This window comes from Peromyscus californicus, unplaced genomic scaffold (assembly GCF_007827085.1).
Source record: "Peromyscus californicus insignis strain IS unplaced genomic scaffold, ASM782708v3 Scaffold_11__1_contigs__length_118956290, whole genome shotgun sequence".
In the NCBI taxonomy this organism is placed as follows: Eukaryota; Metazoa; Chordata; class Mammalia; order Rodentia; family Cricetidae; genus Peromyscus; species Peromyscus californicus.
Genome location: NW_026294402.1, coordinates 9,394,014 through 9,415,638, shown reverse-complemented (window position 1 = coordinate 9,415,638; position 21,625 = coordinate 9,394,014).

Genomic DNA, 21,625 nt, shown 5'->3' with positions numbered 1-21,625 from the left:
AGTTCTTGCCATCCATGTTTTTTGCTTGCTTGGTTAGAGTTACCCCAAAATATTTTATATTATTTGTGGCTATTGTGAAGAGTTCTGTTTCCTTGATTTCTTTCTTAGTCCATTTGTCATTTGTAAATAAATCAGAGGGCTACTGATTTACTGATTTTTTTGAGTTAACCTTGTATCCGGACACTTCACTAGAGGTGTTCATAGCTGTAGGAGCTCGTTGGTAGAATTTTTGGGGTTGCTTATGTGTACTATCATATCATCTGCAAATAACAATACTTTGACTTCTTTCTTTCCAATTTGTATCCCCTTGATCTCATTTAGTTGTCTTACTGCTCTAGCTACAAATTACTATGTTGAATAAATATGAAGAGAGTAGACAGCCTTGTGTTGTTCCTATTTTTAGTGAAATTGCTTTGAGTTTCTTTCCATTTAATTTGATGTTGGTGATAAGCTTGCTGTAAATTGCCTTTATTATGTTTAGATATGTCCCTGTATACCTGATTTCTCTAAGACTTTTATTATGAAGGGGTGTTGGATTTCATCAAAGGCTTTTTCAGCATCAAATAAGATGATAATGTGGTGGTTTTTTTTTCTTTCAGATTGTTTATATGGTGGATTACATTGACAGATTTCTATATGTTGAACAATCCCTGCATCTCTGGGATCAAACCTACTTGATCACGATAGAATATCTTTTTGATGTATTCTTGGATTTGGTTTGTGTGTACTTTATTGAGTATTTTTGCATCGACGTTCATAAGGAAAATTGGTCTGTAATTCTCTTTATTCATTGAATCTTTGTGTGGTTTGGGTATCAGGGTGACTGTGGCCTCATAAAACCAATTTGGCAATATTCTTTTTGTTTCTCTTTTGTGCAATAATTTTATGAGTATTGACTGTAACTCTTCTTTGAAATTCTAGTAGAATTCTGTGCTAAAATTGCCCTGGGCTTTTTTTGGTTGGGAGATTTTTAATTACTCTTCTATTTCCTTAGGGGTTATAGGTCTGTCTAAATTATTTATCTGGTTTTCATTTAACCCTGGTAAATGGTATCTATCAAGAAAATTGTCCATTTCTTTTAGATTTTCCAGTTTTTGGAGTACAGGTCTTTGAAGTGTGACCTAATGATTTTTTGGATTTCCTAAGTGTCTGTGGTTATGTCCCCCTTTTCCTTTATGATTTCGTTAATTTGAATAATCTGTTTCTGTCTTTTGGTTAGTTTGGATAAGGGTTTGTTTATCTTGTTGATTTTTCTCAAAGAACCAACTCTTTGTTTCATTGATTCTTTGTATTGTTCTCTTTGTTTCTATTTCATTGATTTTAGCCCTATGTTTGATTATTTCCTGCTGTCTACACCTCTTGGGGTGTGTTTGCTTCTGTTCATTCTAGAGCTTTCAGGTGTGCTGTTTAGTTGCTAGGATGAAATCTCTCCAATTTTTTATAGAGGTACTCCGTTCTGTGAACTTTCCTCTTAGTACACGTCTTTCATTGTGTCCCATATGTTTGAGTATGTGGTGCATTCATTTTCATTGTATTCTAGGAAGTCTTTAATTTCTTCATTTATTTCTTCCTTCACACAGTGGTGATGCTGTACAGAGCTGTTCAGTTTCCATGAGTTTGTAGGCTTTCTATTGTAGAGATTCAGTTTTAATCCATGGTGGTCTGATAGGATTCAGGGGGTTATTTGAATGTTCTTGTATCTATTTGAGATTTGCTTTTTGACCTAGTATGTGGTTAATTTTGGAGAATGTTCTATGAGGTGCTGAAAAGAACGTGTGTTCTTTTGTGTTTGAGTGGAATGTTCCGTAGATATCTGTTAGGTCATTTGGTTCACAACATCTGTTAGCTCCAGTATTTCTCTGTTTAGTTTTTGTCTGGATGACCTGTCCAGACAAATGCAGGTTATTGTCCTACCAATGCAGGGTATTAAAGTCTCTCACCTTCAATGTATGAGGGTAGATGTATGATTTAAACTTTAGTACTACTTCTTTGATAAATCTTTGATAAAGTCTTTGTTTGGGGGGCATAGATGTCAAGGATTGAAAAATCATCTTGGTTGATTTTTCCTTTGATGAGTATGAAGTGTGCTTCTCTGCCTCTTTTGATTAACCTTGGTTTGAAGTCTATTTTGTTAGATATTAGAATGGCTACACTACCTTGTATCTTAGGTCTATTTGCTTGGGAATTTTTTCCCCAAACCTTTATTCTGAGATAATGTCTGTCTTTGATGTTGAAGTATGTTTCTTGTATGCAGCAGAAGGATGAATCCTGTTTTTGCATCCATTCTGCTACCCTGTGTCTTTTTATTGGGGAATTGAGTCCATTGATATTGAGAGCTATCCATGACCAATGACTGTTAATTCCTGTTATTATTATTATTATGTTGTTGTTGTTGTTGGTGGTGTGTGTGTGTGTGTGTGTGTGTGTGTGTGTGTGTGTGTGTGTGTGTGTGTGTGTGTGTGTGTTTCCCTTCTTAGGGTTTTGCTGGTGTGAGTTTTTTATTGCCTGTATTTTTGTGGGTGTTGTTAACTTTTTTGGGTTGCATTTGTCCTTCTAGTACTCTCTGTAGGGCTGAATTTGTGGATAGATATTGTTTAAAATTGACTTTATCATGGAGTTTCATGTTTTCTCCATCTATGGTGATTGAAAGTTTTGTTGGGTATGGTAATCTGGGCTGGTATTTGTGTTCTCTTTGAGTCTGTAGGACATCTTTCCAGGCCCCTTTTGCTTTTAGAGTCTCCATTGAGAATTCAGGTGTAATTATAATAGGTCTGCCTTTATATGTTACTTGGCCTTTTTCCTTTGCAGCTTTTAATATTCTTTCTTTGCTTTGTGTGTTTAGTGTTTTGATTATTATGTGGGGAGAGGACTTTCTTTTCTGGTTCAATCTATTTGGTGTACTGTAAGATTCTTGTACCTTTGTAGGCACGTCCTTCTTTAGGTTAGGAAAAATTTCTTCTATAGTTTTCTTAAATGTATTTTTTGGGCCTTTGAGCTGGAATTCTTTTCCATTCCTATTATTCTTAAGTTTGATCTTTTCAATGTGTCCCAGATTTCCTGGATGTTTTGTGTCAGGGATTTTTTATATTTAACGTTTTCTTTAAGTGATGTATCTATTTCTTCTATTCTATCATGAATGCTAGAGATTCTCTCTTCTATCTCTTGTTTCAATATAATTTTTGTTAACATATATTCATTATGTACAAAATGGGTACCATTTTGATACCATGCATATAATAAACTTGATTATATCTACTGTCCACCTGTTATCCTTTCTTGAACTCCATCTATTTCCCTGGTCCCCTTCTTCTTAAAAATGATCCCTTTCACTTTTTTGTCTTTTGTTAAAAGTCTTAATGCCACATGTATGAGTGTGGTGGCTTGAATTTGAAGTATCTATCCTCCATGGGCTTTTGTACTTTGACATTTGCTCCCCAGTTGGTGGGGGCTGTTTGGGGAGGCCATGGAGCCTGTGTGAGGTGGAGACATGCTAGAGGAAATGCATCACTGGGGAGAGCTTTGAGGACTTGTAGCAGTACTCCACTTCCTGCTTTCTTTCCCTTTGCTTCCTTGTGCAGTAAAAAAGTGCTCAGCAAGCTTCCTGCTCATGCTGCCATGCTGTGCCTCCCCTGCCGTAAGAACTCTATCCCTCTGGAACCAGAAGCCAAAATAAAGCCTCTCTTCCATGTGTTGCCTTTGGTCATGATTTTTTTGGTCACATCAATAGGAAAGAAACAATACAGAAAGAAAAAAAATGATATTTAGCTTTAGGAGTCTTGCCTACCCCATAATACAGCTAGGTTGTTAGCTGGTGTGGTTTTATGACTTGGAGGAAATTCCATACTACTTTTGGTGATGGTTTGCCAGATTCTCATTTTTACTAAGTGTTTAAGAGTTCTTTCTTATGAAGGGCTCTTTTTCTGGAAGAAATCTGGACTGCTGCTAGGATCTGAGGTGGAGAAGCAGGTCAGGGCCTGAACACACAGGTAGTGAGAAGTCAACCAAGTCCCCTGCACCAAGACTCCCCTCAACTCCAGATGTTAAGGAGGTCACATGTAACTGCTAGGCTTCACATGTGACCATCTGATGAGGAAATAGACACAGTGGAGCCCACAGAGTGATGACACTGGCCCCGAAACCAGAGAGGAGCCAGGGAACAGTAGGACTTCTCTTCATCTTTAGCTGTGAAATGCTCATGTTCAGAAAACTGTTCAGAGTCTTCAAAAATAAAACCTAATACCACTGCATATTAGTATAGTCATTTTGTAATGCTAGCGCGTGCTATCATCTATAGAAGATTTTGTGTATATTGGTAGATTTAGAGATTGGTTGTTCAATGGAATAGCTAGTAGACTAAAACCCTCCCAAATGTCACTGAGAGATTTATATTACTCTCTAGGAAGTCCTACCAAGTGATTGTCCTTCAGGTTCATGTCATGATTCTTAGTATACAGTTTTCCTTTTTTGCTATCAGTGCATTGATAGTTTAGCATCGATAATATTTCCTGTAGCTTGAGAGATTTATCCTCCAAATTGTATATTGTCACTTCTTTTGCTTGGGTAGCTAGAAGTTTTGATCTTCCCTAATTAGAATTGACTTTTGGAGTTGGCAAAGAGCCCTACAGGCTAAACAACGATGCACACAAAGTGCTAACAGTTTTTCCAAGAGTCAGTTCTTGTTCCATTTTGTTTATGACAATTTAGAAAGTTCCTTAGAGTCTTTTTGAGACAGAAACAATTCTTAAAAAATTTCAAAGAACAAAATGCATATAAAAAATGACATTATTGCAATATGAAAATTCACTTAAATCCATTCACTCCAGTTAATATCCTTCTTGTGGGAAGTTTGAACTCCCTCATGGTATTCAGTAGACATCTTAATAAGACTGAACACTCATCACATGGTAATGCACTGGGGTAAGCCCAAGACAAACAAGGCAGAGACCTCAGCCCTGACAGTTTTCAGATTAGCATTGAGAAAGGCAAGTTCATGGGGATTGTGGCACCAAGTGAAGTCTGCTAAGAGGGGCAGGTGTTCACAGAGTACTACAGGACAATGGGGTGGCACAACTAAATGTAGTTATGGATTATCATGTTTGTTTTCTTAAATGTATGATATTTGACTACTAAAAGATACCTTAGACTTATCCAGGACAGTGGTCAAGGTAAGAAGGAATTTGCAGTGTGGTGGACAGAGGGAGCATCGTGTTCAAGGTCTGAAAAAAGCAATGTGGATTAGGTAACCTGATGTTTATTGGATGTAGAGTACTGTAGGTGAGGTAGCTAAGACCAGATCAGGAGAAATTTCACATCATATTTCAGGGAAGTTGGATAAAGGGACACATGCTCACAGATGGTAGAATGCTGTGACTTTTTACATGCTTTAGAAATTTCAGTGAGGAATTATAGTAATCCATTTACCCCTTTCTCTAGTCTCCATCATAATCTTGTGTTCAGTTTAATGCAACATTGGATTTTACTTCAATCATAGCTGTTTCCTCTTCCTTTTAAATGCTATATATTCAATTTCCAGTTATTTGCGGTAGCTATTAAGCTATTAACAGTAACAACAGGATGGATGCTGTAGTAACTCATGCAGTTCCTCCTCCTTTGTGATTGCTAGCCAGGGCTTTATTGGTTACATGGGCCTAAGGCCAAAGTCAATGATGTGACTGCTGAGAGCTGAAATCAACAGCATTATTTGGCCCTGTCTGTACAACAAGAAGGATAGTATTACTCCTTGTCCTTAATTTAAGTCCTTCTGGGAAAACAGTTTCACATTCCCATCGAGACTACCAGTTTATTCATTGAGACTTCCTCTGGAGTCCCTACCTCACTGTTTGTACCAACCCAAATGTACTCAAATAGAGCAAAAACAACTACCCAATTCAAACATATTCTCCTTTGTAAGACTCACCTTAGAAACACTCAATCAAGGGGCCAGAGAGATGGCTCAGAAGTTAGGAACACTTGTTGCCCTTACAGAGGGTTGGGGTTAGTTCCCAGCACCAACATTGGGCAGCTCATAACCAGTTCCAGGCATCTGGCACCTCATCTAGCCTCTACACATATCTGCATACATGTACACATATCCAAATGTACACACATATACATTATGAGTCATTATTAGGTATTTAATATTATTATTACTCATTATTATTATTAGCACCATTGCATGATGCTATCTTTGGGGCAATGGATTTAATAAACAGTTGTCTTACTTCATAAACCTCCTGTTATTTTAAATGGGGAGAATCAGGAGTCTCAGGTCATGGATAAAACATAGACTTTTGTTTTTGCCAAAACATCAAAAGCCTCCAGTCCAGTTCTCAAAGATTTCTTATTCTCATTTGAAACATCATGAGACTATTACTTACTGTCTACATTTCTATTGGCATTCTAGTCTTCTGAGCCAACTCCTAGAATGATCCGTTAAGCTCTTATTATAGCATTCTAGGCCTTTTCTACCTTGGATCTTCAAACTTTTCTGAATCTCCTCCCACCATATACCATTCCCTAGACTTCTGAACTGCATGGTTGGGTAGTCATGACAACAATTCTACTTCTCTGACACTGGTTTGCTCTGTTATGTTAGTTTTTTGTTCCTCAGCTTCTGTCTTCACAGTTCTCATTTGGTTGTGGCAGGGAGAGTGTGGTTCAACAGAGCAGCTCACCCCAGAGGGAGGGGTGTCTGAGTCAGCAGGCCTCTTCTTTTCCCTCCTCCTTCACATTCGGTCCCCAGCCTAAGTGATGGTGATGCTCATATTTAGGGCTTGTCTTCTCTGCTAGTGAATCCTCTGTGGAAATGGCTTCACATTTATACCCACAGCTGGCCTTACTGATATTGTTGTTAGTCTCAAGTCAATACAGTTGAGAGCCAGGATTCCTCAGCATGGAGACAGATAGGTTTAACTTGACTTAAACATTACAGTGTATCTAAATATCACACAGTACCCCATCACTATCATGTGCTGTGGGATGGTCTGTATGTCAAGTGTGTTGCTGATTGGTCAATAAATAAATCACTGATTGGCCAGTGGCCAGGCAGGAAGTATAGGTTGGACAAGGAGGAGAATAAAGCTGGGAAGTGGAAGACTGAGTGGGAGAGACACTGCCAGCCGACACCACGATGACAAACAGAATGTGAAGATGCCGGTAAGCCACGAGCCACGTGGCAAGGTACAGATTTATGGAAATGGATTAATTTAAGCTGTAAGAAGAGTTAGCAAGAAGCCTGCCACGGCCATACAGTTTGTAAGCAATATAAGTCTCTGTGTTTACTTGGTTGGGTCTGAGAGGCTGTGGGACTGGCAGGTGAGAGAGATTTGCCCTGACTGTGGGCCAGGCAGGAAAACTCTAGCTACAATCATGTGTCAATTAAAATTATAATGGAAAAGATAAATTTATTTTATACATCTATTTATTTTACAACCCAGTCACAGCTCCCCCACATCCTTCCCTCCCAGTTCCTCTCCCCTATTCCCCACCTCCAGTCCCCAAACCTCTCATCTTTAGTCTCCATCTAGGAAAGGGCAGGTCTCCTATGGGTATCAACAAACATGACATATCATGTTGTGGTAAGACTAAGCACCTCCCCATGTGTTAAGACTGGGCAGGGCACCCATTCTGAGAAATAGGGTCCCTCAAGCCAGTAAAAGAGTCAGAGACAGCCCCTGTTCCTGGTGTTAGGAGTTCCACAAGAGGACCAAGCCACACACCTCCAACATATATGCAGAGTGCATATGAAGAGTCCCATGCAGGCTCCCTGGTTGTAAGTACAGTCTCTGGGAGCCCCTATGAGCCAAGGTTTGTTGATTGTGTGAGCCTTCCCATAGTGTCCTTGACTCCTCTGGCTCCTCCTCCACTCCTTGCAGGATTCCTGAACTCTGCCTAATGTTTGGCTGTGAGTCTCTGCATCTGCCTCCATCAGTTTCTGGATGATGCCTCTCTGATGACAATTGGGCCAGGCACCAATCTGGGCACAGGAGATGGCCAGTTCAGGCTGCTTATCCACTATTGATAGGAGTCTAAGCTGAGGTCCTTCCCATAGGCTCCTGGGAGAATCCCCTGTGCCATGCTTTTGACTGACCCTGAAATGCCCTTCCCACAGCAGTCTCCCACAGCGCTCTCCCTTTCTATGCCCCTCCCAATCTGATCGCTTGTTTTCCCATCCCCACCTGCCCTCAGTCCACTCAAAAAATCTATTTCCCCTTCCCAGGAGATCTGGGTGTTCCCCCAATGAACTCTCCTTGTTACCTAGTCTCTCTGGGTCTGTGGATTGTAGCACAGTTATCCTTTATTTTATAGCTAATATTCACAGAGTGAGTACATAATATGTTTGTCTTTCTCTGTTTGGGTTACCTCACTCAAGATGATTTTTTTTTCTAGTTCCATCCATTTGCCTGCAAATTCCCTGGTGTCCTTGTTTTTAACAGCTGAGTAATACTCCATTGTGTAAATGTACCACATTTTCTTTACAATAACCTCAAATAATATAATATATCTTGGTGTAACTCTAATCAAGCAAATGAAAGGCAAGAACTTCAAATCTTTGAAAAAAAATTGAAGAAGATATCAGAAGTTGGAAAGCTCTCTCATGCTCATGGATTGGTAGAATTAACATAGTAAAAATGGACATCTTACCAAAAGCAATCTATAGATTCAATGCAGTCCTCATTAAAATCCCAACACAATTCTTTATAGACCTTGAAAGAACAATACTCAACTTCATATAGACAAACAAAAAAATCCAAGAAAGCTAAAATAATCCTGCACAATAAAAGAACTTCCAGAAGTATCACCATCCCTGATTTTAAGCCCTACTACAGAGCTATAGTAATAAAAACCACATGGTATTGGCATAAAAACAAACAAGCTGGTCAATGGAATCGAAACAAAGACCCAGATGTAAATCCACACACCTATGGACACCTGATTTTTGACAAAGAAGTCAAAATTATACAATGCAAAAGAATCATTTTAAACAAATGGTTCTGGTATAACTGGATGTCACCATTCAGAAGAATGTGAATCGATCCATATTTATCACCCTGCACAAAAACTCAAGTCCAAATGGATCAAAGACTTCAACATAAATCCAGATACACTGAATCTGATAGAAGAGAAAGTAGGAAATAATGTCAAACACATTGTCACAGGAGACAACTCCATGAACAAAACACCAATAGCACAGGCACTAAGATCGACAATTAATAAATGGGACCTCATGAAATTGAAAAGTTTCTGTAAGGCAAAGGACCATCAATGGGAGAAAATGGCAGTCTACAGAATGGGAAAAGATCTTCACCAGTCTGACGTATGACAGAGGGCTGATTTCCAAAATATGTAAAGAACTCAAGAAACTGGATATCAACAAACCAAATAATCCAACTAAAAAATGGGGTGCAGATCTAAACAGAAATCTCAACAGAAGAATCTCAAATGGCTCAGAAACACATAAGGAGATATTAAGCATCCTTAGCCACCAGGGAAATGCAAATCAAAACAGCTCTGAGATTCTATCTTATGTCTGTCAGAATGGTTATGATCAAAAACACAAGCGACAGCTTATGCTGGAGAGGATGTGGAGCAACAACGGGAACACTCCTCCATTCCTGGTGGGAGTGGAAACTTGTGCAGACACTTTGGAAGTTACTGAGAATCAACGTACTACAAGACCCAGCTATACTGATCTTGGGCATATACCCTAAGGATGCTAAATCATACCACAAGGACACACACTCAACTATGTTCATAGTAGCTTTATTTGTAATAGGAAGAATCTGGAAACAATGAAGAAATCTAATTTTTAAAAAGATTTATTTTTAAAATTACACATACACACAGGTACAGATGTCTGTGGCAGTCAGAAGAGGGTGTAGGATCCTGTGGAGCTGGAGTCACAGCAAGTTGTGAACCACCTGATGTAGGTCCCCTGAAAAGAACAGTAAACATCCTTAAGAGCTGAGCCATCTCTCCATCCAAAGGAAATTAACTGCAACTTTCGGATGGTTAAGTGTGGAAGAACACGCATATATAGCTCCATCCTTGTGGGCAGCAATCATTACCAGTGCCACCAATACCTGGTTGCCTTCTCCCTTTGGATGCTAAGAATTTACTGTGAATGTGGAGACAGCCAAGAGTTTCGTTCTGGCTACTTTAAGGGTGTGTGTGTGTGTGTGTGTGTGTGTGAATCTTGAGCCCATTTTTCTAGGCTTCTTCCTATATAAACAATTTGTCCTAAAATAATTTACAAACTACAAACAAATGCTCCGAGAACAAATGAATTGTTACAAAAAATGTATTGGAAAATTTCTAGATTTGAGCTAGAGAGACGGCGCAGCAGTTCAGGGTATCGCTGCTCTAGGAACGGACCTCCGTTAAATTTCACCAAGTCAGGTGGTTCCCAACTGTCTGTAACTACAGCTCCAGTGGCTCTTGATGCCCCTTCTTGGCCTCTGTGGCCACCCATGCACATGTGCAATAAATGATAAAATGAATCTTTTTATTTTTTAATAACAGTTTTAGATTTATTTATGTGTACTAGTGTTGGCCTGTGTGTATCTTTGTGTACCATGTGCGTACCTGGTACCCATGCAGTGTAGAAGAGGGTGTTGGATTCCCTGGAATGAGAGTTACAGGTGGTTGTGCGCCACTGTGAGGGTGCTGGGAATTAAATCAAGAACTCTTTACAACTGAGCCATCTTTCCAGGCCAACAAAATAAATCGTAAATAAAATTCATGGCTTTATGTAATTTATAGTTAGTTGCCAGTGAATATTCAGAATGAATAGCAGGTATTGAGATAAGTGATTACTGTCAATGCACATAGTGTGTCTTCCACAGTATCTCGACGCCATCTTGTTGTGTTCCAGGTCTAGAAAATATCTTTTTCACCTTCTTTTTAAATAAATACAGCATTTAATAATCTCATCTTTGCCACTGGGAAAGAAAGGCAACCATGTTGCCACTGTTCACAGAGTCATGAATTTCCCAGGGGCTGTACTGAAATGGTAAAGATCTGGTCTCTGCTGTGCGGTACTTCCCTGGGTTCAGGGCTCCTGGTTTCCTCTACTGTTTCTACTGTTTCATGGTGACCACAAATCCAAGTCATATATATGTACTGGATGGAGGAAAATGAGAAAGATAATTCATTTTCGGTCAAGTTAAATGTACTGTTTAGACTCTTATAGTGTAGATAAATTTTAACACTGTTTCTTTGAAATGCCTTGGGCTATAATCACTGCCTTTCTGGGAATGAGATTGCTTTTCCTGTTGAAGGCACATCTGACCGTGCTCTGTATAGACACAGTGCAGAAGATGGCTATTATGAGTGTGTGTGCGCATTTGGAGGGCAGAGGTCAAAGTCAGAGGCTTCCTCTACCTTGTGGTTGGAGACTGAATCTATTACTGAACGTGGAGCTCACTTATTGTTTAGAGTGGCTAGCCAATGCACTTCAGGGATCACCTGTCTTACTATCGCACTTAGGGCTGGGGTTACAGATACAAGCCACCACATATTGTTGTGGCCATATTGCGAGGCCCCCAAGCAAGACCACCACAGAGCCAATATCCAATGCAAAACACACAGGGGTTAATTGATAACAAGCAAGCCCGGGCTTGGTCCGTGTCCAACACACTGGCTAGCCAGGTGAAGGAGGACAGCCCTGAGCTCTCAGGGTGAGGGGTTTTTAAAGGGAAAATTCACAAACAGGGTGGTGCAAGCCTTTGTTTGCATCATATGATTGGGTGAGGGTATGTAACCTTTGAATTTACTGGTTGGGGGTTACAGTTATCATTTTTGGGAAGGCCTGGACAAGTCCCAGGCTTTGTCCATGAGCTGTCATGGGGGCTGACTGGTCTTGCACATACTGACTGTGGGGGATGGCTCAGTGGCCCAGACTCTGTCCTTGAGCTGCCATGGAGGTTGGCTGACCTCACACATTCACATTGACCCATGCACGTAACTCTAAGTTGGTGAGGGGTCCCAGACAGTAAACAACTGACTGAACCTTGAGCAGTCACAGTACATGCCGAAAGGGAGCTACTGCAAGGACTATGTCGTAGCCCTCCCAGAAACTGCTTGCTCAAGTCCCAGGAAACTGAAATTGAGGCCTGATCTTGGAGAGAAGACTGACAGTCTGTTATGGCGTCTGCTTGGTCCTTTCAATACCACATCCAGCTTTTTGTTTGTTTTGTTTTTTGAGACTGAATTTCTCTGTGTAGCCCTGGCTGTCTGCCTGGCTGCATCCAGTTTTTATATGGGGTGCAGGGATCTGAACACAGTTCCTCATGTTTACAAAGCAGTCATTTAACTAGCTGAGCTAAATGAAATAAGCAGGATTTTACAGGAGAAACTTATCCTAAGACCTGCCTGATTTGCAGATAATTTCCTTCACAGAAACAGAAAACTGGTACGTGTTTTCACGTTTAGTTAAGACTCATTTGTGGATAGAAATGCTTCGCTCTGAGTGGGGGGTTATATACATTACTTCCTTCACTTAACACCACCCCCCACCCGCCTCGCCCTTTTTATAGAGCTCTGAGACCGGAATTGAGGCCTTTCATAGCACAGAGAGACCACAGAAGGGGTTGGGTGCGGAGCATGTGGCTCAGGATACATAGGTTAGATCCCAGATGAGCGGGTTGAGTCTGCCAAGTGAAGGAACAACTCCTGCCAAGATCAGAACCATCCAGATCCAGAGAGAGAGAGAGAGAGAGAGAGAGAGAGAGAGAGAGAGAGAGAGAGAGAGAGAGAGAGAGATTAGAGAGGGAGGGAGTGTGAAGGGGAAAGAGAGAGGAGGGAGGGAGAGGGAGAGAAACTTTTTTCCCTCCAAGACTACATTGCTTCATTCCATCCTAATCCGAGAGCAAGTGATTCTAAGCCTTAATGTTTTTTACCACTCAGTGAAGGCATTTCTTTTGGGAGTATAGAAACATTTTAAAAGACCTTCTATATGAATTAGATTTTAGTGAAGAAGAAAAAAGAAAAAAACAATGCATCTAATTGCGCAAAAGGAGAGTCAGATTCTAAGCTAAGGCTCTCGACTCATTTTCTAACAAGTTCTAATTTCTCACAGAAGCAGTCATATTTGAAATGAAATTTGAGGGAGGAAGAAAAGCGTGGTGTTATGGAAACAATCCATACCTACACAATAAAGCTTTAATGACTTTTCCTTCCAACGCTTTAATATAAGGCCTCATCCTGTGGTCTCTGTACGGGTGAGGTCCCCAGTGCTCCTAATGGAATTTTAGCTAAAAAAAAAGAGCCCGCACCAGCCATTTGCTGCCCACTAGAGGGCGCTGCGAACTCACGCATCCATTGCAAGGCACCAGAATGGTGACACCCATTTTTCATCGCCATGGTGATTCTTAATTAACACATGGCATTGGGGTTTTACTGATACCAGTAAACTGGGATTGTTGTGACCTCCATTAATAAACTATGTAATCATTTTGGAAATGTCAAGAGTCAGAAACTATTTAGATATTTTTTCGTGATATTGCACTGACCTGTGATTAATAAAAACAAAATCTAAATTGCAAATTATTAAAGCTCTTGCCCCAAGGCAAAGTTTTATTCCTTCCCTAAAAAACAAAATCGAACGTATGTTTATGATAGTTCTAGGGTAAGAGAGACAAACAGACTAACATCTATTATTTTTATGTGAAGAGAATCTAATCCTTGATACTTTTCTAGTAAACATCTTTTGGACACAGGAAAAGAGGGTCTTAAGATGTTATAGATAGTTTTTTCTAAAAATCCAACTTCTTGCACTCACTCCAGAGACAGGGTTAAGAAGTCAAATGCAGAAAGCAGGAACTCTGGAGTTCTTGTTTAGCACCAAGCTTTAGTGACCACTATGGGGCGCTCTCGACTCTATTATCTTTCTGAAGCCCGCCGCCCAGCAGGGCTCCTCTTGGAACCGAAACACTGCGTTTACTGCAGTCTGGGAGTGTTTAGGAGTAATCAGAAACACCCCACAATTCTGGACGGATTTTTTTCCCAGTGACTGCTCCTGCCCATTATGATGCAAAGTCCTTGGCTGCATCAAATGCAGGCTGGAAGAACTCAGCAATTCACCTGAACAGCTAGACATAAAATGGACTTGTGGGGCCAAACATGTTTCATTTTCACACAGCAAAGTAAGAAATTAAGAAACTATGTTTCTTTGATATGTTTTTACTTCTTCGGTGGTTTCATCGATCACTTTAGTTCTGTACCTTCTTGTGATATTTCACAGCTAAGCCAACAAGTAGATAAAATTCCTGTATTTTCTTTGCTAAATGATGAATAAATAATTAATGATATAAAAAATTCTCGCTATTGGGACTGAGGGGAGTGACTTAGTCACTAAAGTGCCTGCCTTGCAAACACGAGGACCTGAGTTTGATGCCCAGAATCCGCATGAACATGCTTGGTGTGGTGGCATGTGCTGTAACAGTAATCGGGGCTGGGAAGGTAGACTCAGGACCATCCCTAGGGTTTGCAGGCCACACAGCCTAACCTAATTGAGGAACTCCAGGCCGGTTAGAGCCCTCCGAAGCAGGTGATGGTCTTTCTGAGAATGACATCTGAGGTCAGCCTCTGGCTTTCACATGTGTAAACACAGGCTCATCTGCACATACATGAACACATGCATGCACCAACACACAATTCTGATTCTTGCACTAGGGATTTCTAGGATTGGTTGGGCATGTCTTCAACCCCAAGATTTTATTAGTGTAGCTTTTCAGTTAAGTGCGTGTAGGTTGTGTTACTTGAAAATATGGATTGCATTTTCTCCCTGGCTAGGGAGGAAATTCACATGCACTGTTCTTCGATAGTTTTTTCAGAATTGATAGTGTCCCTCTAGGAGGGAGGGGCTCATGAGGCTACGGAGGTAAAGAAAAGATCATGTGCTTTCCAAAGCAGAACCTTAGAAGAGTCTAGAAGCCCCTCCCTTGCATTATAAAGGAGTAGACAGCGGCGGCGGGGGAGTGACTGCACAGCCTAGCGGCAATGAGAATGGCTCTGGGGCTGCTGAGTGCTTGGAGGCTGCTCAGGGGCTCCAGGGCTGCTGTTTCTTGGGTCTCTCTTGTGGGGGGAGGGGGGACGCTCTTTTCAGTGATGCAGCTGTTTCTTGAGTCATTCCCGTTCCTCTAAGTGACCCCGTCCTTACCCAAACTTCTGCAAGTAATCCTAATAAAAATTCATTTGTTCACCAAGTTGGACTTTGGTGCAATCATTACTTTGGTCTTTCATGGGTTCAGTCACTAGGGTGAGAAGGGGTGTGTGTGTGTGTGTGTGTGTGTGTGTGTGTGTATGTGTGTGTGTGTGTGAGATGCATCTTCCCAGGGTCTTCCATACAATGTGGACTCCATCATGTAGAACATGCTCGGTGGACCGTATGAAGAAGTAACAATGCCCTTTCATGGGAAGGCCTTAAGCAGGATGCAATGCCTTCTTCTCATCTCTTCTTCCACACAGTGCACATGCCAGGCATAGAATTAACCTCATAGCTACATAGCAATTACCAGCATGTTTCCTGGGCAAGGACTGTATTTATCATTATAAAGCACTAAGGTTTTGGGCTGCTTTTTATGTAACAAACTAATATAGAAATTGATATGAGAAGGTGGGGTAAGCTGTAGGTGGAAAGAAAACACTAAGGAAACTGCAACAGAGGTGATCAGCATGAGTTAACTTTTCTGAAGCACCTGTAACTTGGGAGGCGAATGATCCACTGGAAGAACTTCTACTTTGGCCTGGAATGATATTTAAAAGAATATTACCAGTGTGGCTTTCCTGTGATTCTCTACACATGATAAGTGTTTTTTTATTTATAAATATGGGATATGACTGCTTGTGAAATATAATATAAATAGTGATCTCTTAGTCCTGGAATTTCGTATTTCAAAATAAGACTGCTTTTAATCTTCAGTAAGTGATTTCAGCCCAATTCACCAAATAGCACACTCTTGGTGAAATTACAGGTGTGACCACATGTCCTAAAGAGACAAGTTTATCATAGTTGTTTAAAGTCCCACTGCCTTTTTGTTGAAATATTTTATTTTCATCTTAAATTGTGTGTGTGTGTGTGTGTGTGTGTGTGTGTGTGTGTGTGTGTGTGTGTGTTGTGGACTTGAGTGAGTGCAGTGTCCAAGGAGGCCAGAAGAGGTCATTGTACCCCCTAAGATCGAGTCCCAGACCCTTGTAAACTGCTAGCCATGGATGCTGGGGACAAAGCTTGCGCAATCGTGTTTTAATCATTGAGCTATCTGTCCAGCTCCAGGTCTTGCTAGCCCTCGGCGCCTTTAACTAAGCGCAGAGAATAAGGAATGAATGACCTCAGAGGTCCAGGGGAGGGCTGATCAGTAAAGTACCCACCATGCAAGCATGAGGACCCAAGACCTTCATCTTTGCTTCTGGAACTTTCAGGGTGTCTTCGAAATCTCAGTTTGTATGCTAAATCAAATACATGTTACCTCATTTAAATAAATATTTGCTCATGTTACTTCCAACAGAAAATCTGAAATCAAAAGACAATTCAATAAAACAATAAGAGGTTACTGGTGTTGCTGGTGCATGAAACACTCTTTTTTTTTTTTTTTTTTTTTTTTGGTTTTTTGAGACAGGGTTTCTCTGTGTAGCTTTGCGCCTTTCCTGGAACTCGCTTTGGAGACCAGGCTGGCCTCGAACTCACAGAGATCCGCCTGGCTCTGCCTCCCGAGTGCTGGGATTAAAGGCGTGCGCCACCACCGCCCGGCTGCATGAAACACCCTTGGCTACATTATCCACAGAGTACCCTGAAAAACGTCGGTTATTGTTCTCAGTTGAATATCCAGGCAGTGCTTCTCCAGCTTGGTAGTTTATTGCACCACCGTGCAAAATCATTTTTAAGTATATGACATGTAGAATAATGAATCAGATCAAATATTTTAATATACATTAATCTCTCCTCATTCATATTTTTGTGTTTGTGGCTTCAGTTGTTTAGACTCAACTAAATTACAGAAATATCAAATATAACATTTCAGAAATAAATAATCAAAAGCTCTAAAATTAGTGCCTTTTTTTGTAGAATTGTCTTTCAATTTCAAATTTCCTGTGTTAGAAGTGTTTTTTTCCCTTTGTACTAAAAATAGCTCCTCCCTACTCCTCCCAATTCTTCTCCACCTCCCCTCACATCTGGATCTACTCCTTTTCTGTCCCTCATTAGAAAACAAACAGGCCTCTACAGGGATATAATATAATATTATAAACCAAAAACTAATGTATAGGAGGAAGAAACAACCAACCAAAAGAACAAAAAGTGCCCGAAAAGAGGCACATGGAACTGATAAAGACGAAGAGACCCAGTTGTTCACACACTCAGGATCCTACAAAAACGCTAAACTGGGAACCATAAAAAGGACCTGTAGGGTAAAAAGAGAGAAAAATTTATACATAAAATAAATAAAAATAAAAATGTGATAAAATTAAAAAAGAATAGAAAAAGCCTTGATACTATGTTATGAGACAAGGACCCTCCAATGGTGCCCCTGAGTTCCTTTCTGTCGGCATCTGGACATGCAGCCTACTCCTAACAGTGGCTTGTTTTCCCAGTTAAGACTCCCTTGGAGAGAACTGAAACTTCATTTGCAAGTGGTTATCAATTGGAAATGGCTTCTGGGTTGGGGGGCATGTGTCCACTTCTTTCAGTTCTAGGACCCATGGCCCAAACCTGTGAGGGCCCTGTGCATGCTGCCTCGGTCTCTGTGAGTTCGTGCGTGCATCAGCCTTGTGCCTAGATGGCCTTGATTCCTTGGTGTCCTCCATCCCCTCTGGCTCTTACACTCTTTTTGCTTCCTCTTCTCAGGATTCCCTGAGTCCTAAAGACAGGGATTTGATGGGGACATCCTATTTAGGACTGAGTGTTCCAAGGCCTCTCATCATTCTCTTCATAATGTCTGGCTGTGGGTCTCTGTATTTTTTCCCATCTTCTGAAGGAGGAAGCTTCTCTGATGATGGCTGAGCAAAGGTACAGCAGAATGTCATTAGGAGGCATTTTATTGCAGCTTTTTTCTTTTTAAACCAGTAGTGTTTGGTTTCACCCCAGCTCCTGGGCTATCAAGTTTCAGGTTCTTGGTCACCCAACAGTGTCAGCTATGGGTTCCACTCCAGATGTGTGCCTTAAAGCATGTCAGATATTAGTTGGTTACTCCCACAAGCTTTATACCACCATTGCACTAACCTATCTTGTAGGCAGGACACCACTGTATATCAGAGTGTTTGTTGCTAGGTTGATGTTTATGCTTCTCCTTTGGTAGCATGCAGAGGACTTTCCTTTACCAGAGACATTAAGACATAGCAGTGAAGGCTCTCTCCAGGCCCCAACTGGAGTGCTCCAGTGTTCAATGAGTTGTGTATGTAATGTCTTCAGCAACAGGGCCTTGCTGTCAATTTGTGGAAAAAAACCCATAGCCTTGGCAACAGGCTGGGTTGTTTAGGGGTTCCCATGGGATCCCTTTAGCCTGCAAATAGATGTAACTCAGTTCTGGTACTGGAAGATCTGTTTGGCGACAAGACATATCCAGCTGGGGCTCTATTTCGGTGATTTCATTTAGATCTCCTTCATATATGTATATGTTTTTTGGAAGCTTCTACTGTATCAGGTTTCTATACTACCCCTCAAATGGCCCTTAATTTTAACTGTCTCTCATTGTATCTCTTCCTCATCCCCTCTTTCCCTTCCCCTCCACACTTGATTCTCCCAATCCAGACTCCCCATCTATGCATAACTATCTATTCTATTTCCCTTTCCTTGGGAGATCTATCTGTCCTGCTAAGTCCCTTACTCCATACCTAACCTCTGTGATTCTACAGATTGTAGCTTATTTATCATTGGCTTAATAGCTAATATCCACATATAAGAGAATACATACTATATTAGTCTTTTTGGTCCTGGGATACTACAGTCAGCAGATTTTTTCTAGTTCTATCCATTTGCCTGTGAATTTCACTATTTGAAATGACAGAGTAATATTCTATTGTGTAAATGTACCACATTTCTTTATCCATTCATCTGTGGAGGGACATCTAGGCTGTTTCCAGGTTCTGACTATTATGAATAGAGCAACAATGAACATGTATGAGCAAGTGGCCCTGTGTTATGATGAAACATTCTTAAAGATATATTCCCAAGAGTGGTTTAGCTGAATCTTGAAGTAGCTCAGTTTCCATTTCCTAAGGAAATGTTTTCCACTGTGGCTGCACATGTTTGTAGTTCCACCAGCAATGACTGAGTGCTCCCCTTACTCCCCATCCTTGCCAACATGGGCTGTCATTTGTTTCATTGATCTTAGCTGTTTTAATAGGTGCAAGATGAAATCTCAAAGTAATTTTTCTTTGCATTTCCTTGATGATTCAGAATGTTGAACTTTTCTTTAAGTGTTCCATAGCCATTTGAGTTTCCTCTTTTAAGAGTTCTCTGTTTCGATCTGTACCTCATTTTCAATTAAGTTATTTGTTTCTTGCTACCTAACTTTTTGAGTTCTTTGAGTATTTTGGATATTAGCCCTCAGCTGGATGATCAGTTGGTAAAAATCTTTTCTCATTGTGTAGCCTGCTGCTTTATCTGAAAGATGGTGTCCTTTGCTGTATAGAAGCTTTTCAGTTTCATGAAGTCCCATTTATTAATTGTTGATCTTAGTACCTATGCTAATGGTGTTCTGTTCAGAAAGTCTTTTCCAGTGCCAATGATTTCAATATTTCCAATTTTCTCTACTATCTGGTTCAGTGTATCTGTTTTTATTCTTTTTTATATTTTTTATTATTAAGAAATTTTATATTCATTTTACATACAACCACAGATCCCCTCCCTTCCCTCCTCCCACCCCCCATTTCCACCACTTCCAAGGCAAGGCCTCCAGTGGGGAGTCAGTAGAGTCTGATGGTGTATGTGGTTTTATGTTGAGGTCTTTGATCCATCAGCAGTTGAGTTTTATTCAGGGTAATGAATATGCATCTATTTGGATTCTTCTACGTCCAGACATCCAGTTTGACCAGCACCATTCATTGATGATAGCCTCTTTTGTCCAGTGTATGTTTCATGTCTGGAACACCTACCCACTACACTCAGCTGTGACTGGCAGTGAGTGTGTGCCCACCTGTCTTCTCTAGGCCTAACTTCTCCTTTGACTTGTGTTCATCAAGAGCTTGTTGTCCGCCCCCTGCCCCCGCCCCCACATGTGTGTACATGCACATATGTGTGAAAATCAGAAGTCAATCTTAGGTGTTACTCTTCAGGATGCTGTCCACTTGTTTTTCTGAGACAAGATTTGCAAAGCCCCAGGGAGCCAGGGAGCTGCCTGTGTCCATCTCCCAGTGCTTTAATGATAGGACTATGTCGTGGTCCTGGAAATCAACCTTAGATCCTCATCCTTGCTCACAAGCATCTTAACCAACTGAGCTCTCTCTCCACCCATGTCTCCTTCCTTCAGAAATCTTATTCTCAGTAATCTCCCTAGTAAGACATGCTCCTTCACATTATTGTCCCTGTAACAATTTGATTTTAGATTCTAAAATTGACAGGGAGTGTCATTCCATCCCTTATTCACATTGGCACCAAAAGAGGAGTATTGAGCACATACAAGAAGAAAATGAGTAGGAAGAAGCATGGACTTTTAGAGTTGGGAACTACTTTACAGAGAGTTGGCTTTGTGCTGTCTTGGCTAAGGAGAAGTAGTGGAGTGCTGGTTCCTGCTCATCCCTCAGCAGCAGCCTGTGAAGCGTGTGACAAAGCTTGCTGACCTGCCAGGGCACATATCTTTGGTTGGTTGATTGTAAGAGACTGGATTACAGTGTTAACATAACTGTCTATGGCTTGATAACTCTCAAGCCATACATAACTTTCTCAAAAATCCCACACAGAATGGAACTTGATACTCTCACACCAAAGTGTATGTTGATATTCATTGCCAGGATACCTTATATATATTTCTTGATGATTTTAAAACAATTACACATGTTAATTGTTAAGGAGAAAGCTATATTCTCATGCCATTATCTCATTTTTTTTAAAGACGAGGAGAGAAATTTAGGTGAGAAGTAGTTAAAGGTCATAAAAATCATCATAAACCAGGTTAAAAAGCAAACTTACTGCTTGGATTCAGCCACATGGACTTGGATCTAAGGGACTAGATGAACAGACTATGGGGATTTTTAGGAATGAAGAAATGATGGTACTGGCATATTTCTTGTGTAGGGTTAAAAAATAGAAAGTATTGATGTCAGCCATCACTTAGTGCTTGAGCACTGAGGTCAGGGACAGATTTGGCTGAGTCAGCTCAGCCTGTTTTCTCTTTGCTCTCACTAGGTAAGCATGGACCTCTGTTCCCTGTGTCCTGGGCTGTCCCTTAACTGCTGGACTAGTGTGCTTTTGGATGGATTACTTTTTACTGTTTGCTTTTACTTGTTAACCTCAGACTACAAATAAATCCTCCTAATTTAAGGTTCTAATAATAGCAACAAAGGCTATTTCCTCATATGGAATTGAAACATGTTACTGGTTACTCTGCAGATATTTAAAATTGGTTAGAAATTTGTCTTCCAATACTACATGGCAGTGGTATGTCCCTCCTAACACTATGTATTGCGAATGCTA